This window comes from Vulpes vulpes, chromosome 16 (genome assembly GCF_048418805.1).
Source record: "Vulpes vulpes isolate BD-2025 chromosome 16, VulVul3, whole genome shotgun sequence".
In the NCBI taxonomy this organism is placed as follows: Eukaryota; Metazoa; Chordata; class Mammalia; order Carnivora; family Canidae; genus Vulpes; species Vulpes vulpes.
In genome coordinates, this window is record NC_132795.1 from 51,501,504 (window position 1) to 51,519,263 (window position 17,760).

A 17,760-nucleotide genomic window follows, 5' to 3' on the forward strand; every position below is an offset into this window, starting at 1 on the left:
TTTGCCGTATTAAAGGCTCTGATAAGGATCCAGATGAACAGCCAGGTGAAGAGGTATATGGGGCGAGGTCAGGGAGGGTCCCCGACACAGGAGCTTCTGTCCCTGTGGAGTTGGGGTGCACACCCTCCTGGTACATGGATGTGGTCACCAATCCAGAAGCTCTCCCAACCCCTGACTATGGGGGTTTTATGGAGGCTTCGTCATGTATGTGCAATTGTTCCTTAACTCCATTCCCAGACCCCAGCCCCTCTCTGGAGGGCGGGGGGTGGGGCTGGAAATTCCAGGTTTGTTCTTTCTGTGACCAGCCCCACGCAGGAGTCCACCCAGAACAAGAGATGCTCCTGGTGCTCTTTCCCCTCGGGAATTTAGAAGGGCTTCAGGCGCTCTGTGCCAGGAACCAGGGGCAGAGACCACTGCACAGGTCCTAGGATCTCACGTCTACCTCAGGAGGTGGTGGTGAGGTCTACCCTGAGAGCTGGGTGGGCGGGGGTGTGGCTGTGGTTGAACCAGCCAGTGGTTCAACTGGATGGTGGGGGTGTGTATGTGAGCACGCACGTACACTCGTGCAGAGGGCGTGGTGCACGCTGTGAGCCAGCTAAGCCCAGGCTGCGGTGGGCTGTCTTCTCTCCTCCTGAGTCCTTGTGTGCCCCTGGCTTAGCAGCAGGCCAGGCCTGGGCCCTCCGTCCACTCGTTCCCTAGGCCAGCACACTTGGCACCACTTGGCTTAGAGCAGGGACGGCCTGTCTGCCTTGAGGGTGCTCCTCCAGGTCCCCTTCTCACTGCCTGTGCCCCGAGTGAGGGGCTCTTGGCTGGGCTGTGAAATCCAGGGCAAAGAGTGGTGCTGACTCTTACCCACCTTCACTGAGCTCTTTTGGCCTGACCATCCCCTCCCACTACCCTTGTGCAGTCTGGAGCATTGGACCGAGAAGGAGAGAAGAGATACGGGAGTGAATGGAATTCCCTTGTCCCCAGGGAGGGTCCCTGGATAGACTTTCTAGGCTGCTGAAAACCCCTCCCTCCTTCGCTCCCTCTCGCCCTCCATCTACCCACCCATCCACTCATCCATCCACCCATCCATCCATCCTTCCATCTATCCATCCATCCTTCCATCTATCCATCCATCCATCCATCCATCCCTCCACTACCCACCCATCGTCTCATCCATCCATCCATCCCTCCTTCCATCTATCTATTCATCCATCCATCCATCCATCCCTCCACTACCCACCCATCGTCTCATCCATCCATCCATCCAACCATCCATCCATCTATAATCTACTTGCCCATCCATTCATCCATCCACTCATCACTGCTCCTTGTCTGATTCCTGCTCTGTGGAGCCCCTGCTGGGTGCTATGGACACAGGGGCAGCCAGTGTGGTTCTTGACCTTGGGGAACTCACAGTGGGATGGGAGAGACAGTGGCACACAGGGATCACCTCAATGCCAGGTGATGAGTGCTATGATGAGGGTGCCCAGCAAGACTGGGATGTGATGTCCTAGACTTTCTAGGGTGGTAGAGGATGTGCCTGGGGGATTCAAGTGGGAGATGAAGCAGGAGAGGCTGTGGGGCCCTGCTTTTCCATATGAATTTTGGGATCGACTTCTGCAAAACAGGCAGCTAGGATTTTGTCAGGTGGAAGGCCTTCATCTGGAGGACAATGAGGAGCCATGGGAGAGTTTTGAGCATGTCAGAGGCTTTGTTAAGACTGATGTCAGTATGGAGAATGGATTTGAAGGGGTGGGTTAGGTCCAAGGAGACATAAGAAAAGGAGGTAGGAATTGGGGGTGGCTGAGGGCCAGGGAGCCATGGGGTTGGTGCGGCCAGAGTCAGGGTCTGGGGCTACTTAGCTGTGGGGTCACCTCTCCAGCAGCAGACCCAGCCCCCACTTCCCACCCCTGCCCCTGCTTTCCTGGCCATCCTCCTTTCTCAGCACAAGTTCTGGGCAGGGCAGGGGGGCCAGGAGAGGGCCAGACTGGCATTGGGACATCTGGGTTCAGCTCTGCCCCTGTCCCAGGGTGGTCTCTGACGGGCAATTTCCCAGCCTCTATGAGTCTAGCTAGCTTCAAACAGACCTACCCACTAGAGCTGGAAGGGCCTTGGGAATCCATGCAAGCCTGCGCTCCGCTTTGCCGATGGGAGGACCGAAGCCCCATATAGCTGACCCCCCACCCCCACCCCCACCCCGTGAGTTCTGCCCTTGGGAGCTCAGCCTTGCTCTTGCTGGTTGAGCCCCGTGCCTTCTCTCTAGGACCGGAGAACAGACTGCCTGCAAGCACACAGCTCATCAGAGCTCTCTTGTCCAGGGGAATAAAGTTGCAAAGAACTTTACTGGTTGGGGAACTTCCTGTTCCATTTCTCTGAACAACAGCTTACTCAGTTAGGCAAACCCCTGGCCGTGAAAGGACACAAAGTGCTCGGCGACCTGCCCTTGCCGTGTCCACCAATCCCACTCTGCTGTATCAGCAACCCGATCGGTGCCAGCCAGTCTCTGCTCAGATCCGTCCCCCCTCCCCCCCACACCTTGACCTCCTTTTTCCAAGACAGTCCTGGGGTGTCCTCTCTTGTGATACAGACGCTGAACTTGGCTTTGAGGGATCAATAGGGCATTGGGTGATTTCTGGGTCCACTGGGCAGGATGGGGCCCCTGACTGTGCTCTTGGCACCGACTCCTGGAGATGTCTGCTTTATTATACTTCTCAACTGGATTCTTAAAAAATATATTAAAGCAGTAGACTTTATTTTTTTTTGGAGCAGTTTTACATTCACAGTAAAATTGAGTGGAGGCTCTAGAGATCTACCCCTCTGCCCCCGCCACACGTATGTGCTCAGCCTCCCCCGTCACCCACATCCCCCTCCAGAGTGTGACCTGTTACAACTGATGAACCTGCATTGACACATCATTGCCACCCAGAGTCTGTAGTGGACTTTAGGGCCCCCCCTGGTGTCGCACGGTCTGTGGGTTTGGACAGACGTAAGCAACGTGTATCCACCGCTTAGTATCACCCAGAGCGTTCTCGCGGCCCTAACCATCCCCGGGGCTCCAGCGACTCTTCCCTCCCTCCTCCTCACGCCCGGGAACCACGGGTCAGCTCAGGGTCTCCATGGATCTGCCTTTTCCAGAATGTCGTGGATTGGAGTCACACAGCGTGGCGTCCTTCACTTAGCAATGTGCACCCGAGGGCCCTCCGTGCCTTCCCATGGCTGGGTAGCTCGCTTCTTTTTATTGCCGAAGAGTAGTTGGTGCTCATCCATCCAGCTGTGGAGGGAGGCTGAGGTGGCCTCCAGCTGGTCTGCCTTTTATTGTGGTTGATCACGGAGGGGACTTTTCTCCTCTGTGAGGCCCTGGACAGGAGACAAATCGTCTCTGGGGCCCTAGGCCATTCAGGAAGTGACAGGAAGTGACTGGAGAGTGAGCCCAGAGCTCAGCTTCCTGCGTGCCCCGAAAATCCTCAGCAGAACTGGAGAGCCCAAAGCAAGGGTCACCATGGGGCTGCCTCTGCGGGCTGTTGAGGGAAGGTGGGGGAAGAGGGACCACCTGGGCAAATGTCAACTAGACCTCTCTCCCTGGGAGGCTGGTGGCTCCTCCCTGGGGGTCCTGGGCTGCAGTGTTGTGGGGAAGGAAGGTGATGGGGTGGCCAGGTGCATGGGGAAGAGCGCTCCAGTAGAGGGGACAGGCTGTGTAAGCCCTGGCAGGGGGACGGAGCGCCACCCTGTGGGTCTGGAGCAGAGAACCCGGATGGGCTGGGGGTAGAGCAGGGCCTTCCGAGGAGCAGTTAGGTTTTACCCCAGGTCAGAGGAAAAGACTGGGGTGGGGGGTGTTTAGGTAGGGAGCAGCAGGCCCTGATTTGTGGTTTAAAATTCAAGTCAGGGGATCCCTGGATGGCTCAGTGGTTTGGCGCCTGCCTTCGGCCCAGGGCGTGATCCTGGAGTCCCGGGATCGAGTCCTGCGTCGGGCTCCCTGCATGGAGACTGCTGCTCCCTCTGCTTGTGTCTCTGATTCTCTCTCTCTCTCTGTATCTCTCATGAATAAATAAATAAAATCTTAAAAAAAGTAAAATAAAATTCAGGTCAGGACATAGCTGGCTTGGGGTACCTGAGGGGCCCAGTGGTTGAGCGTCTGCCTTCAGCTCAAGTCATGACCCTGGGGTCCTGGGATCGAGTCTCCGCAGGGGTCCTGCATCTCCCTCTGCCTGTGTCTCTGCCTCTCTCTCTGTGTCTCTTATGAGTAAATCAATAAAGTCTTAAAAAATAAAAAAAGACCTAACTGGCCTGACTGCAGGTGGGGGCTCCAGGAAGTGAGGAGGTGGATTGGAGGGGGTTCAGGAGAGGATCCCCAGGGCCACGGCAGCTGGACAGGAGGGCTGTAGGCGTTGCTCTCAGGGTGTTCCTAGGCACCCCTCCACTCCCTTGCCTTGGGGTCCATTAACCTGGGTGCCTCTGGGAGCAGAGAAGGTGCGTAGCCATTTCCGTGCCCCCAGCAGGCTGCTACATAGCCAGGCCCAGTGCATGTGCTCCATCGGGTCTGAGTCTCCGCCAAATGCTGTCAGTATTACCTCTTCTGATCCAGGAGGTGGGCCCAAGAGGGGGAACCTCCCCACTGCCCTACAGGCTAGCAGAGGTGCAGGCAGGTGGATCGGGTTGGTCTCAGAGTAGAAAAGATGCCAGGCTGAGATTAGTAGCTGTGTCTGCAGGCAAAATGCCCCCCCTTTAGCACTGCTCCTTCTGCTCTCTAACCCCCACCTCATCCAAACCCACATCAAAGAGGTGGGAGTAGGGGTCCATTTCCATTCCTGAAGATCCCCCACCAGCTCCCAGACACCAGTGCGATTCCTTGGGGGCAGAGCTGGGGTCTCAGCCTATGCTGGCTCCTGCTGGTCTACACAGCATGGACTCCTGGTGGGAAAGGGGATTGGAAGCTGGAAGGGGAGGTTGCAAGCCCTGGACAGAGGATGAGGACAATCCGCTTGGGGGAAAGACCTGATGGAGATGCTGGGGCCCAACCCCCAACAGAACTCTGGAGGCTGACCTGAGGAAGGGTCAGTGTCATCTGGCCTTGGCCTGGGGGGCCCTGGGAGGAGCTTCAGCTTTTGGACACCCACCTGAGGGTCCCTATCCCTCACCAGCCACATGAGCACATTCACCTCGCCTCCATTCATCCATGGCGTGAAGACACAGCAGAATGGTGGAGGGAGAGTGGTGTCAGGGAGGCTGCTGTGGCTGTCTCTGCATTGGCGGCCCGTCCCCACCCACCTGATGTCCCAGTTTGCACCCACAGTGCCGAGCCCCACCCTTCCGTCTCTGCAGGTGCGTGGACTGCCTTCTCCCCGCCGGCCGTGAGATGGCAGCAGAGCACCACAGATGCCACCCTGGGTGGCCCAGCCTGGGGGCGGGAGGGCCGACCACCCAGTCTGGGGGCTCCTCAGGACCTGGGCCTGGGCATAGGGACCTGGCCTGCGGGGACGGAGCTGGGGTACCCACACCTGCACCCTCCCCGCATCCCGGACAGCTCACCATTCTGTGCATCAGTAAACCCTTCCTGCTGTGTGCCCGGCTGAGTGTGTGTGTGTGTGTGTGTGTGTGTGTGTGTGTGTGTGTGTTGGGGAGGGGAGCGCCCATGACGCCAGCACAAGGCCCAGTGCCGGGGTAGCCCAGGCTGTGGGCCAGGGCCTGGGGTGGGTGAGCCCAAGGGAGGTGTCTAGCTCGGCCTGGCAGTGAGGGAGGGCTTCCAGGTCTTCTGACGTGTCCCGGAGCTCAGGCCCAAGGCGGGGGAGCAGTGGGGACAGCTGCCCCCCATGGGAGCATGGGCATCCCAGGGCCAGGCCCAGCTCACCTGGCAGCCTGGGTGCAGGGCACCACCCAGCAGCTCATGGGCTCCACGTGGCTCCTACAGTCAGGACCAGGGCATGATGGGCGGGTGGGGGGGGTGGGGGGACCCAGGGCAGAGTGCAAGTGAGGGGCCCTTGTTCAAAATGGTTAACTGGAAAGACGGGGATTGCACAGCCTGAAACCGAGCTCTGGCCTTTCTGAGCGTGGGGCTCTGGGTGACCAGCCCCCAGAGTCCCAGGCCGGGGTCCGACCCTGCAGCTGTGTGGCCCTGGGCTGCCTTCCCTGGGCAGGTCCCTGGTCTCCCGGCAGCGTGTGCGAGGGACGCAGGAGATTAGTCTAGAAGATGAGCTGCCCTCGGGTACCCCACGGTAGCTGTGTCTGTTCCCACGACAGGGTCGGTGGACACCCAGAATCCTGGCTGAGGGCCTCTGTCCTGGATGCCCCAGGGAGGCCTGGGGTCCAGAGGCGCCGGGTGGCGGGCACTGCGGCCAGCAGGGGGCGCTGCCGCCCCGTTCACGGGCTGGGCACCCGGCCCAGCTCCAGGCCTCAGCCCCTGGCAGGGACTAAGGGGCTCAGACCCCACGGGTCTGGGGACTCCTGGCATATTCGGAGCCTCCACATCCCGCTGGGGCCCCTCCCCTCAAAGGCCCCTGCCTCCCTCAAAGTTGCCACAGGTGGGGGGCAGGCCTGAACGGGCCCTTGGAAGCCTTGAGTCCTGCTCGTATGTGGGTTCCCAGGGCCCAGCCTTCCCAGCGATGGCTCAGATGAGCTGGGGCGCCGCTGGGCGTGTGTCCTGGTGGCATCTGTGAGGTCTGGCGGTGGGACCATTTCCTCCAGAGCAGGGCCGGGCGGGCGGGTCCCCTCCTGGCGTGGCTCCCACGTTCTCCTGCCTTCCTGCACCCACAGGCCTCCGTTCCTCCGTTCCTGGGGTGGAGCTCAGGCAGGTGCTGGGCACGGCTCTACAGAGGCGCAGCCACCGCCCAGGCTCCTGGTGTCAGGGTCCTGGGGCTGCCACAACAAATTGCCACAAAACTGAAGCGCTTGGGACTCACAGGTGGCTCAGCGGTGGAGCATCTGCCTTCAGCTCAGGACGTGACCCCGGGGTCCTGGGATCGAGTCCCGCATCGGGCTCCCCGCAGGAGGCCTGCTTCTCCCTCTGCCTGTGTCTCTGCCTCTCTCTCTGTGGGTGTCTCATCAATCAATAAATAAAATCTTTTAAAAAAAATTGAGGTGCTTAAAACAATAGAAGTTCTTTCTCTTACACACAAGAGGCCAGAAGCCCAGAATCAAGGTGTGGGCAGGGCTGTGCTCCACCCGAGGCTCTAGGGGTGGATCCTTCCTGCCCCTTCCAGCTCTTGGTGGCTCGGGCGCTCCTGGGCCTGCACCCGAGTCACCCCCATGTCTGCTCTGTCTTCAAACAGCCTCCCCACTGCATCTCTGCCTCTTACAAGGACACTGGCCAAGGGATTTAGGCCCCACCACGTAACCCAGCGTGCAAACACCCTTTTTCCAGATAAAGTCTTGTTCACAGGTTCTGGGGTTTAGGATTGGGACACTCAACCCACCGCAGTGCCCAAACCAGTGTGGGCAGGGCTGGCCTCAACCCAGGAACCCGGCCCAGCCCCCAGACTCGTGCTCCTTCCCCAGGGGGCCCCGCCTGGCTTGAGATGTGGGGCCCCTGTCCTGAGAGGCCTGTTTCCCCATCCATGTTTCTCGTCGAAACATCAGCCCCTTCGCCAGCCTAGACCTGGGACCGAGCTGGCACAGAAGGCCTGCTTAGGGGATCCTCCTTCTCGCTGGTCCCTGCTTGTCGCAGGCCTTGCTCACACAACGCCTCTTCCTGGAAGCCCTCTAAGGTCCCTGGTGGGGTGGACTCCCTTTCTCTAGCCCGAACCCCTCCAGGCTGTGGCCCTCCCTTGGCGTTGCATGCCCTGCAGGCAGGAGTGGGTCTGGTCCCTGAGCCCCTGGCCCCGGGGAGATGCCCAAGAGGACGCCAAAGGAGTGAGGGACAAATCAAGGCCTGAGGAGGCAAGCCCACCGCCTGCACCCTCCTCCTCTTTTGGGAGGCTTGGTCCCTGCCAGGATAAAGCCCCATTTCCCAGTGGGGATGGGGACGTGGGTGGGTGGCAGCTTTCCTGCTGCCTGAGGCTGCCTGCAGTGATTTTGGCAGCACCCCCTGCCCCCCACGGGGGAGGGGAAGGAAAGGCCCCTCTGGCCTGGAACAGAAAGCTTCCCTCCCGAACGCTTAACTCAGATGAAGTGCGGGCTGAAGACTCAGGGGCTGGGTGGAGAGGCAGCTGTGCCCTCCCCAGGGAGCCTGCTGGGCACCATCCCCACGTCGCCAGGAGAGGCCCTAGGCTGTGCTCAGCCCACAGGGGTCTGCGTGCCAGGGGCCTTAGTGGACATGTGTCTGAGACAAATCGCGGTGGGAGGAGCCAGGGTGGCCTCAAGCCAGTGGCCAGAGTGGGCTCAGGGGCCGAAATCAGAGAACCTTCTACCGGGATGGCTCCATGCATTAGCCATCATCTTGGGAAAGTCTTACTGGGTGGCTCGGGTCCTCAGTTTGCAGCTCTGTAGAATGGGGATGGCCCAGCACCTAGGCACATGGTGCTTCCAGTGGGAGGTGAGCCCAGCACGCTAGGCCATGGGCTGCTCCCAGCTCCTTCTCCATTTCCCACCCTTTCTTCTCTCTTCTGGCTCCTCCCTCCTGTCCTCCCTCCCCAGCCCCCGGAGCCCCTCCCCCAGGCTTCCCCCAGAAGGCAGGTCAGGGGTCCCCTTTCCCTTTCCCTGCACTCACCACAGCTCAGCACAGTTCCACCTACTGTCTTCACTTCCATCATCTTTTTTTTTTTTTTTTAAGATTTTATTTATTTATTCATGAGACACACAGAGAGGCAGAGACACAGGCAGAGGGAGAAGCAGGCTCCCTGCAGGGACCCGGATGCGGAACTTGATCCCAGGACCCCAGGATCATCCCTGAGCCGAAGGCAGATGCCCAACCACTGAGCCACCCAGGCGCCCCTTCACTTCCATATTCTGATCCCCTTCATCTTTATGATCCCAACCAAGAACACGCCTTCTCCAGGAAGCACGCTCAGATTTCTGGGCAGAGCCTGCTTTGTCCTCCCTTTCAACCCCGCACCGTGGAGCCTGCCCCTGTCCTTGGAGCAGGACTGCACCTTCCTGCCCCTGGAGCTGGGGGTGTGAGTCCCAGCCAGGCACAGTGTCTCAGGGTCTCGGGAGCCCAGGGCCCAGCCTGCCCCCTGAGCGAGAGTACCGGGCCCGCTCAGCGCGTCCCCCAGGCACCCAGGCTGCCTGCTGTGTGAGACGGAGTCTGACCCAGAAGCACGTCCACACACTGTGCTAAGTGGGGACACAGGGCGAGCCACGCGGTGTGGGATCCCTTAGGTCCACTTCCCCTTCCACCTTTCCCCCCTGGCCCGGCCCCTAGAGACGGGTGATGGGAGAGGCCACCAAGGGGAGGTATGGTGAATCCTACCTTTGTTTGTATACTTCCTTGTATTGTTTGGGGGAAAAAGTTCTTTTTAAAATGTGATTTTTGTTATTCCATAAATCAAAACTATTATTCCCAATTTTGAAACAAAACAAAACAAAACAAAACAAAACAAAACAAAACAAAACAAAACAAAAACGAAAGCCTCGTAGGACCTGGTTCTACTTGCGATTCTCACAGACCCAGGAGGGGCTCTGCGTGTCCCCCTCCTGCCCCAGCCTCCCTGTCTTGTCTCCACAGGTGGGCTTTTCTGAGACAAGGGGGCTTCTGGACACACGTCCATCCCCAGAGCCAGAGGAGAGACAGCAGGTGCCCAGGACCACGTAGCTCGGTTGCCAGGTAACGGTGGTCACCATAGCAACGCTGCCTCCTGGGAGGGAGCGGAAGCCTCAGCAACCCCCACCCCCCCAGACAGAGGAATGGGAAGTGTCGCCCGGCTCTGCCCCAGTCCCAGCTGTGCATCCCCTGGGCTTTTCTTTGCCTCTTGCTCGCCCTGTGCTCTTCCCTTCCAGGCAGCGGATGCGGGGCGACGGGCTGCCTTGGCTGGGGGTCAGGGGAGGGCCACTGGCTCTCTTGAGCCTCAGTTTCTCCCCTGCCGAGGGCCGTGGTGACAGTTGTTCTTCCTTCTCCGTTCACAGGCATCTGTCCTGAGCTGGGGGCTGCGCTCGGCCAGTGTCCCCCCACAGGGGCACCTTCACAGCTCATCGGGGCAAATTACAAGGGCGCCAGTGGGAACTCGTAGGGCCGGAGGTGAGGGAGCCGTGTTGGGGGGTTGGTTCTGCCGCTGAAAAGCTGGGGGCCCTTAGCAGTTCTCTTGGCCTCTTTGGGCCTCAGTTTCCTCATGTGACACAGTACAAGCCTTGTTTCCCTGTCCGTCAAGAGCTGTTTGAGACAGGAAAGCAATGGGCTGTGACTACAGGAGGAGCATGGGGGGCACTGCCCTCACCCCATCCCGGGGAGCATGGGGGGCACTGCCCTCACCCCATCCCGGGGAGCATGGTGGGCACTGCCCTCACCCCAATTGGGGCACATGGGGGCACTGTCTTCACCTTGGGCACTGAGGATGGGCTCACTCCCCCCCAGTCCCAGGCAGTGGCTGCCTCCCCCATCACCGTCTCCACCGGGTTCTGCTTCTGAGGTATTTAATCACCCGACTTTCCGACTCTCCATGGCCCCCAGCTACATCAGTGTGTCCCCCAGGCTGTGACGCCGTGGACTGGCCCACAGCTGGGGACCAGGTGTTTGGGCTGCACCCGGCCAGCTCCCCGGCTCCCCTCCTGCTGGGCCACCCCGTCGTGCTGTGTGACCTGGGAGTAGCCCCTTGATCTCTGTGTGGCCTCGCTGCTCTCCGAACACAGCCCTGGAGGATGAGTGTTGGGGATAAGGGGTGCCGGCCCGTAGGCAATGGGCACCCCGGTGACAAACCAAGGAGCTCAGCTTGGACCGGGCTGCTCCCCTCTCATGTCCCCATCTGTGGCTGGGGTTGGAATCGGCCACCCCGTCACAAGGCCAAGGGACTGGCTGGAGGAGTTGACACGGGGCGAGCCCTGAGTGGTGCAGGCGTTGTCTTGGGGACGCTTTGCCCCAGCCTCCTGCCCTTCCTGCTGCCCTCACCCCAGTTTTGCTTATTTCCTACCCTCATTCAGCTCCTGTCTGGCCACTCCCCCCAGCCCTGCGTGGGTGGCCCAGCTCCCGCCAGTGGAGGGGGATGTGTGAAGCTGCCAGGCTTCCTTCATCCCTTATCGGTTGCCATGGAAACCTCCTAGCAACGGCGCAAACAGGCGCAGGGCCTAGGCGCAGCCACAGCGCCCCTGGACCGTCCCTGGAGCCATCCAGGGTCACACTGGGAGGCCAGGGTCAGGCCGGGGAGAGGGAGCCCCACAGGGCCTCCCGGCCCGCCCTCCATCTACTTCATTCTTTTTTTTTTTTTTTTTTTAAGATTTTATTTATTTATTTATGAGAGACACAGAGAGAGGCAGAGACACAGGCAGAGGGAGAAGCAGGCTCCCTGCAGGGAGCCCGACCTGGGACTCCATCCTGGGAACCCAGGGTCATGCCCTGAGCCAAAGGCAGATGCTCCACCACTGAGCCCCTCAGGCGTCCCATTCTTAAGTGACAACAGCATTGCTCACAAGACATTGCAGCCCTGCCAGGTGCCGGCCAGTGTGTCCTGGACGTCGTCGTGGTCGTCGGGCTTGTGAATGAGCCATGCCGTGAGAAGCAGATGCCCTACCCCCTCCACCCCGTCCTCACCCCGCCTGGCTGCAGCTCCATGGACCCTTCCCTTCGTGTCAGGAGGAGGCAGGAGCTCCCCACACGCACGCCCCCCTCAGAGCACCCAGCTGCACGCGGCCCGACGGCACAGGCCCCACTCGACGTTCACACACCAACACATATGCCCTCCCATGGCCCACTGCCTCGAATCCACTGGGGTCCCACGTTCAGCCCTCCTGAGGGGCACTGTTTGAAGGGGCACGAGCCTGTGAAGCCCCCCACCCCTTGGAAACCATGCACAGTGGGCATCCTCCGACCCCTCTGCCTGCCTCCTTCCCGCCTCCCTCACGGGAGCCCCTCCTCACTGGGCCTGCCCGCCCCTCTCCAGCCTCAGGGAACCCAAAGTCCGAACCAGCTACAGCTGCTCGTGCCCCACATACCACATCAGGGGGACACCACCTCCGGCTGCGTGTCCTCGCCCTGGACGCGAGGGAGCAGGCCGGGAAGGGCCCGGATCCCAGGCAGCAGGACAGCAGCCTGAGTTTGTCCGTAGGAGGACCCAGACACTGAGTCCCAGGACCGGCCAGAGAGAGTTCGCCCCTCTGCCCAAGGTGGGAATCATGCGTGTAGAGCAGGGAGGCAGGATGGGAGGTGGGAGGGAGATGCAGAGGTCCTGGGGTCTGCGGGAACGGGGCCCCTGGGCACACTACCTGCCTGCCCCTGCTTCTGAACCTTGGTGGTCCCTGTCCTGGGTTTTGTTTCTCAGGTGAAGGGGGAGATTTGATGGGGTGAAGATTCCAGAACCAGAGGTCGGAGCCCTTCTTGTCTGCTCTTTCCTTACCCAGGAGGAAGGGTGGGGGCCTCCTCCTGGCGGGCGGGCTGGGGAAGCCGGCAGGGCGGGGGTGGGCGTGTGTTCTGGGGCCCGCCTGCTTCTGCACTTGGGGGCAGCCGTGCTGGCACCTGGCGGCCTGGTCAGACGCCTCCCTCCTCCTCCAGCTCATCCTGGCGGCCTCTTCCATCCTCCCTCAGAGACCCCGATGCCACCAGGCCAGTCTTTGAGGGCCTGGGGTGGGGATTTGAGGTGACACACGGGGGATGTGGGGTCATCCCAGGGAGGGAGAAGCTGGGGATCTGAGGGCCTTTAAGGAGAGACCCCCCCCCCACAGTCCCCTTGCCCTCGGGGGCACAGGGACCTTGCCCTCGGGGGCACAGGGACGTCAGGGATGCCCAGGCTGCACGGCCATTGGGGAGGCCCAGGTCTCCAACCCCCGCCCCCCCCAGCCTGGCCTGGGCGCCCCCTCACGGCCCGCCCTCGTCACCTTCCCGTTCACGGTCAAGACCGTGTGGGATGATTGCCCGCGTCCCCAATCACACCGTCTGCCCCGCGCACACCCTCTGTCCCCATTCTGAGCCTTTCCCGTCACATCTTTCCTCTGGGATCGCAGAGAGGTGGCCTTCGCAAAGGGAAGCGACGCTGAATGGTACTCTGGGCAGCGTGCCGCGGGAGCCTCTGCGCTCTCTTGTCCACGTCACGCTGTTTATCGTCGCTACTGCTGCGTCCTGTGTTGTGCTGCTCCTTTATCCACTGCTGCGATTTCCCCTGTCGTGGTGGCCATGGTCAAAATGATTGTTGTTTTTATAGTCACTGTTCCTGTGGCATTTATTAGCGTTGTTTTCATTATTACCCCTCTTTGGCATCAGCTCCCCGGCTACGTGCCATCTCCCTGAACAGCAGCAGCAGTGCTCAGCCCTGCGCTTTTGCCCCCCGGAAACGCTGGATGATGTCTGGGATGTTTTTGGGTGTCATGGTCGGGTGGGGGGTGGCTGCCGGCATCACTGTGTGGGGGCCGGGGCTGCCGCTGGGCATCCCACAGGGCCCAGGATGGCCTGCAACAGGACATCATCCAGCACAACGTGTCACCAGCATGGTGTGCTGGCACTTGAGGCTGTCCTGGAGGAGCTTGGCGCCTGCCGGGAGGGCTGGGGCCAGGTCTCCATAACTCTCTTCGGGAAAGTGCATGTGGGGTCGTCACTGTTTAAGCCTTGGCTCTAAACCAAACGTCTGGGTTGGTGCTTGGCTTTGCCTTTTTCCTGCTGGGTTGTGCCGGCTAATATCCTGTGTCACCTTGATGGGCTAAGGAGGAGGTCCAGATGGCTTGTAGAAGGTTCTTTCTGGGTCTGTGAGGGTGTTTCCAGAGGAGAGCGACATTTCAATCAGTAGGCGGAGTAAAGATCCGCCTCCCCGATGCAGGTGGGCATCATCCAGGCCCTTGAAGGCCCAAGTGGAACAGAAGAGCAGAGGAAGGGTAAATTCTCTCTCTCTCCAATTTCTCCTGCCCTTGGAGGTCAGTGCTCCTAGTTCTAGGGCTCTGGGGTTTGGCCTGGCTTTCCTGTATCTCCAGCTCGCAGATCGTGGGACCCCTCAGCCTTCATAATCACATGGGTCAGTTCCTCATAATATGTCACATATGTGATATATTGACCTCCTATTGACCAACATGTCTTAGTCGGCTTGGGCCGCTGTGGGAAAACACCAGGGAGTGGGGGGCTTATACCACAGGCATTCATTTCCCACAGTCGTGGAGGCTGGAAGCCCCAAGATCGGGGGGCAGACATGGTGGGATTCCCATGAGGCCCCCCTCCGGGGGGCACAGGCAGCCGCTTCTCCCCGTGTCCTCTCCTTCTTTTCTCTTGAGGACACTAATCCCATCATGGGGGCCCCACCCTCACCACCTCATCTAACCCTAATGACCTCCCAAAGGCCCCACCTCCAGATACCATCATAATGGTCAGGAGGCTTCAACATGTGAGTTTGGTGGGACACGTTTAGTCTGTCACACGTGTGATCTTTTCTATTTTGTTTATTTATTTTTTTTAAAGATGTTATTCATTTATTTGACAGAGAACGAGAGAGAGAGAGAGAGAGAGAGAGAGAGAGAGAGAGAGCACAAGCAGGGGGAGTGGCAGGCAGAGGGAGAGGGAGAAGCAGACTCCCTCCTGAGCAGGGATCCCAATGTGGAACTCAATCCCAAGACCCTGGGGATCATGACCTGAACTGAAGGCAGATAAGCATCTGAGCCCCCAGGTGGCTCCTGAGCCCTTATTTTATTCATTTCTTATTTCATCTTAACACATGGATAAAACTGCATGGATATCTCCTTCCCCCTGAACACCTTTCCTGCACGGGGATGTGCTAGGGCCTCCATCACCATAGCGGCTGCTGTCTGTTGTTGAACTTCCTGCAACTGGAATCACACAATCCAGAGTCACCTGTGTCTGCATTGTTTTGTTCAGTATTATGTTCAAGAGAGCCGCCCTTTCTCTTTAGCCCAGCAGGTGTTTTTTCCCCCCATTTTCCATTGTCGTGTTTTATTGAATGACTATGCCGCAGTGACTTATGCTTCTCCTATCGAAGGACATTGGGTTTGTTTTTAGTTTCTGGCTATTTTGAAAAAAGATGCCACAAATAATCTTGGTGGGTTCATGATCCCATTACTTTGGAGAACACACTTGGCCATGCAAGTGCTGGGCCATGGGGCAGGAGTATATGGAGCTTCGATAAATACTTCCAAACCTTCTTTGCGAAGTAGTCATTCCATGTCTTTTAAGAAATCCCCCCAAAAATAGGGCAGCCCGGGGGGCTCAGTGGTTTAGCGCCCCCTTCAGCCCAGGGCCTGATCCTGGAGACCCCGATCAAGTCCTACATTAGGCTCCCTGCATGGTGTCTGCTTCTTCCTCTGCCTGTGACTCTGTCTCTGTGTCTCTCATTAATAAATAAATAAAATATTAAAAAAAAAAAGAAATCCAAAAAAACAGACTTTACTTTTTGGAGCAGTTTTAGATTTACAGCGAAACGACCAAGATCGTGCAGAGTTGCCCTACACCCGGCCGCCAGCCTCCCCTGCCGTCAGTGTCTTCCATCCATGGGTTACAACTAATGAGCCAGTAGTGATAACATTCTTATTAGCAAAGTTCCTCCTTTACCCGGATTCCTTGCTTTTCCCTGAAGTCTCTTTCCTGTCCCAGGATCCCAACTAGGATATGATGGCATATGTAGCTGTCATGCCTCCTTAGGTTTTTCTGGGCTGTGACAGCCTTTCCCTTTTTTTCTTTTCTTCTCTTTTCTTTTCTTTTTTCTTCTTTTTTTTGGCCATCTTTTTAGTTATTTTTTTATGTTTCTTTAAAAAATTAATTAATCAAAAAAAATTAATCATAGATTCACATGCAGGTGTGAGAAACAATGCAGAGGGTCCTTTGTGCCCGGTTTCTCCCATTGGTGACGTTTTGCAAAGCAAGAGCCCACCCGAGCCCGGGCTGTCTGGGCTCTGACCCTGATGGGCAGCAAGGCTGGGACAAGAGCCTTCCCGCTGAGCTTCACGTCCTACCGCTCACCGAGGGGCCCGCTGGAGGGGGTCAGGACCAAATGGTGCCAGGTGGATGTGTGGGGGTTATTATTACTGTTGTCATCATTGTTGAGTGATATTTGGAGAGCAGAGCTCAGCTTCGTCCTGGGGGGTCGGCCCAGAGGGGTGGCCTAGGCTTCTCCCCAGTGAAGGGAGCTGAGAGCAGGGAAGGGGGTGCCTGCGGATGACCCTGCTGCTTGGAACCTAGGGGAGGGGCACAAGAACTATGCCAGAGCCCCCAAGGAGGACAGGGTCGGGGACAGGTGGGTGTGTGAGCCAGCAGACCTGGCCACCCCCTGCCCAGTCCTCATGGGGGAATGGGACCCCACCCAGAACCAGGAGAGGCCCAAGGATGTGGCTCAAGGCTGTTGAGCCAGTGAAGAACCACAAGAAGCATCATCAGGAGGTCTGGTGCTGCTTCTGGAACACGGTTTTTGCCACCTCAATGGCAACTGGAAACAACCGCGTGAGGGAGCCCTGACACCCGCCGTTTGGCAGGCGAGGATACCGAGGCTCAGGGAAGGCCCCTGGGAGAGTGGAGACAGTGGCCCTTGAGGGTGCCCCCTTTCGGGGATAGCAGGCCCCGAGAGCCTGCCTTCGTTCTCTCTCCTGCTTTCCCAGCGAGGCGCAAGCAAGCGCCCCGGCTGCCCCTCCTGCAAAGGAAGCAATTCAGGAGATGGGTGGGGAGCCTCCCACGGGGCACCTTCCCCCACTCGAGACAGTCCGAGGTCTTTAAGTGGAAGCCTGGAGGGCGAGGGTCAGGTTATCTGTCTGGCGTTGGGGACCCCTGCTGGCCTCCAGGGAAGCAGGACAGAGCTGCTTCTGGAAGCCATTGGGAGACGGGACTTGTTCCCTCTGATGGTCCTTTGTCGATTGTCACCTGAATTGCCGCACTTTGCTGATGACCACACGTGCATATGAATCCTGCCTGGAGGGGGCGGGGGGTCACTTAAAGCCAGAGGCAGCAGCACCCGACTGGCTGGGGGCATTGCAGAGTGAAGAAGGAACGTGCCTGCGTGCCAGGGCACCCCGCAGGGAGTTTGTGGGAGCCCCCGGAGGGTGGGGCACAGGTGCACACACCTTGGGGGCTCGGAGATGGGGCATAAAGGTGCAGAGGGCAGGTGGTGACTGCCAAACACAGGTAACACGGGGCGGGGCCCTGCCTGTCCGGCTGACCTGGGACAGGTCCTGCTCTCGCTGTTGTCCTCGGCCCCTGTGAGTGGTCGAGAGAAATGAGGCAGGACCAGAAGGGTCCCCTAGGGAGTCCTGCAGGATGGGGTGAGGCTCCTGCTGGCTGGGGATCCAGACATTTCAGATATGGGGGGCCCCTGAAGGCTGCTGGAGCTGCCTCCTGGGTTCAAGGGTTTTCATGCTCATTTTGCAGGTGGGGCATCTGCGGCCAGGGAGGGAGCGATGGCACCAGGCCCTCGGTCGCTGGGGGGTGGGTGAGGGTTTGGACCCAGGGCAGCCCTTCTGCAACCCCGGACTGACCTGAAGGTACCCCTTCCCTCACAGGGGGTCCTGACCCCACAGCGTCTCTGGGGGCAGGGGTGGGCTCTGCTGGAGGCCATAGAATAAATCACAAGCTTCCGGCTCAGCCAGCCTCCTGTTCTGGGCTCTAGGATGTGAAATGCGTGTGAAACCATGGCGATGACAGGGTGCAGGCGCTCCGCCCTAGGGCCGCCCTGTCCCCCTGCTGCCTCAGCTCCTGTCATCCCCCATGGCCCTCGGCTCTCCCCGCAGAAGAGGGCAGGCCTGAGGTGCAGGTCTGAGGGAGACTGTGCTCCCAGCCCCTGGGCC

General features: G+C 59.1%; 1 long non-coding RNA gene across 1 annotated transcript in view; it reads left to right on the forward strand.

The window, feature by feature from the left end:
* LOC112934063 (uncharacterized) overlaps window positions 1-17,760 on the forward strand; it is a 62,562-nt gene that overhangs the window by 15,063 nt on the left and 29,739 nt on the right. The window contains exons 2-3 of the long non-coding RNA XR_003237804.2: window positions 9,584-9,682; window positions 9,982-10,093. This is a non-coding gene — a long non-coding RNA (uncharacterized lncRNA). The remainder of the gene's footprint in view (window positions 1-9,583; window positions 9,683-9,981; window positions 10,094-17,760) is intronic.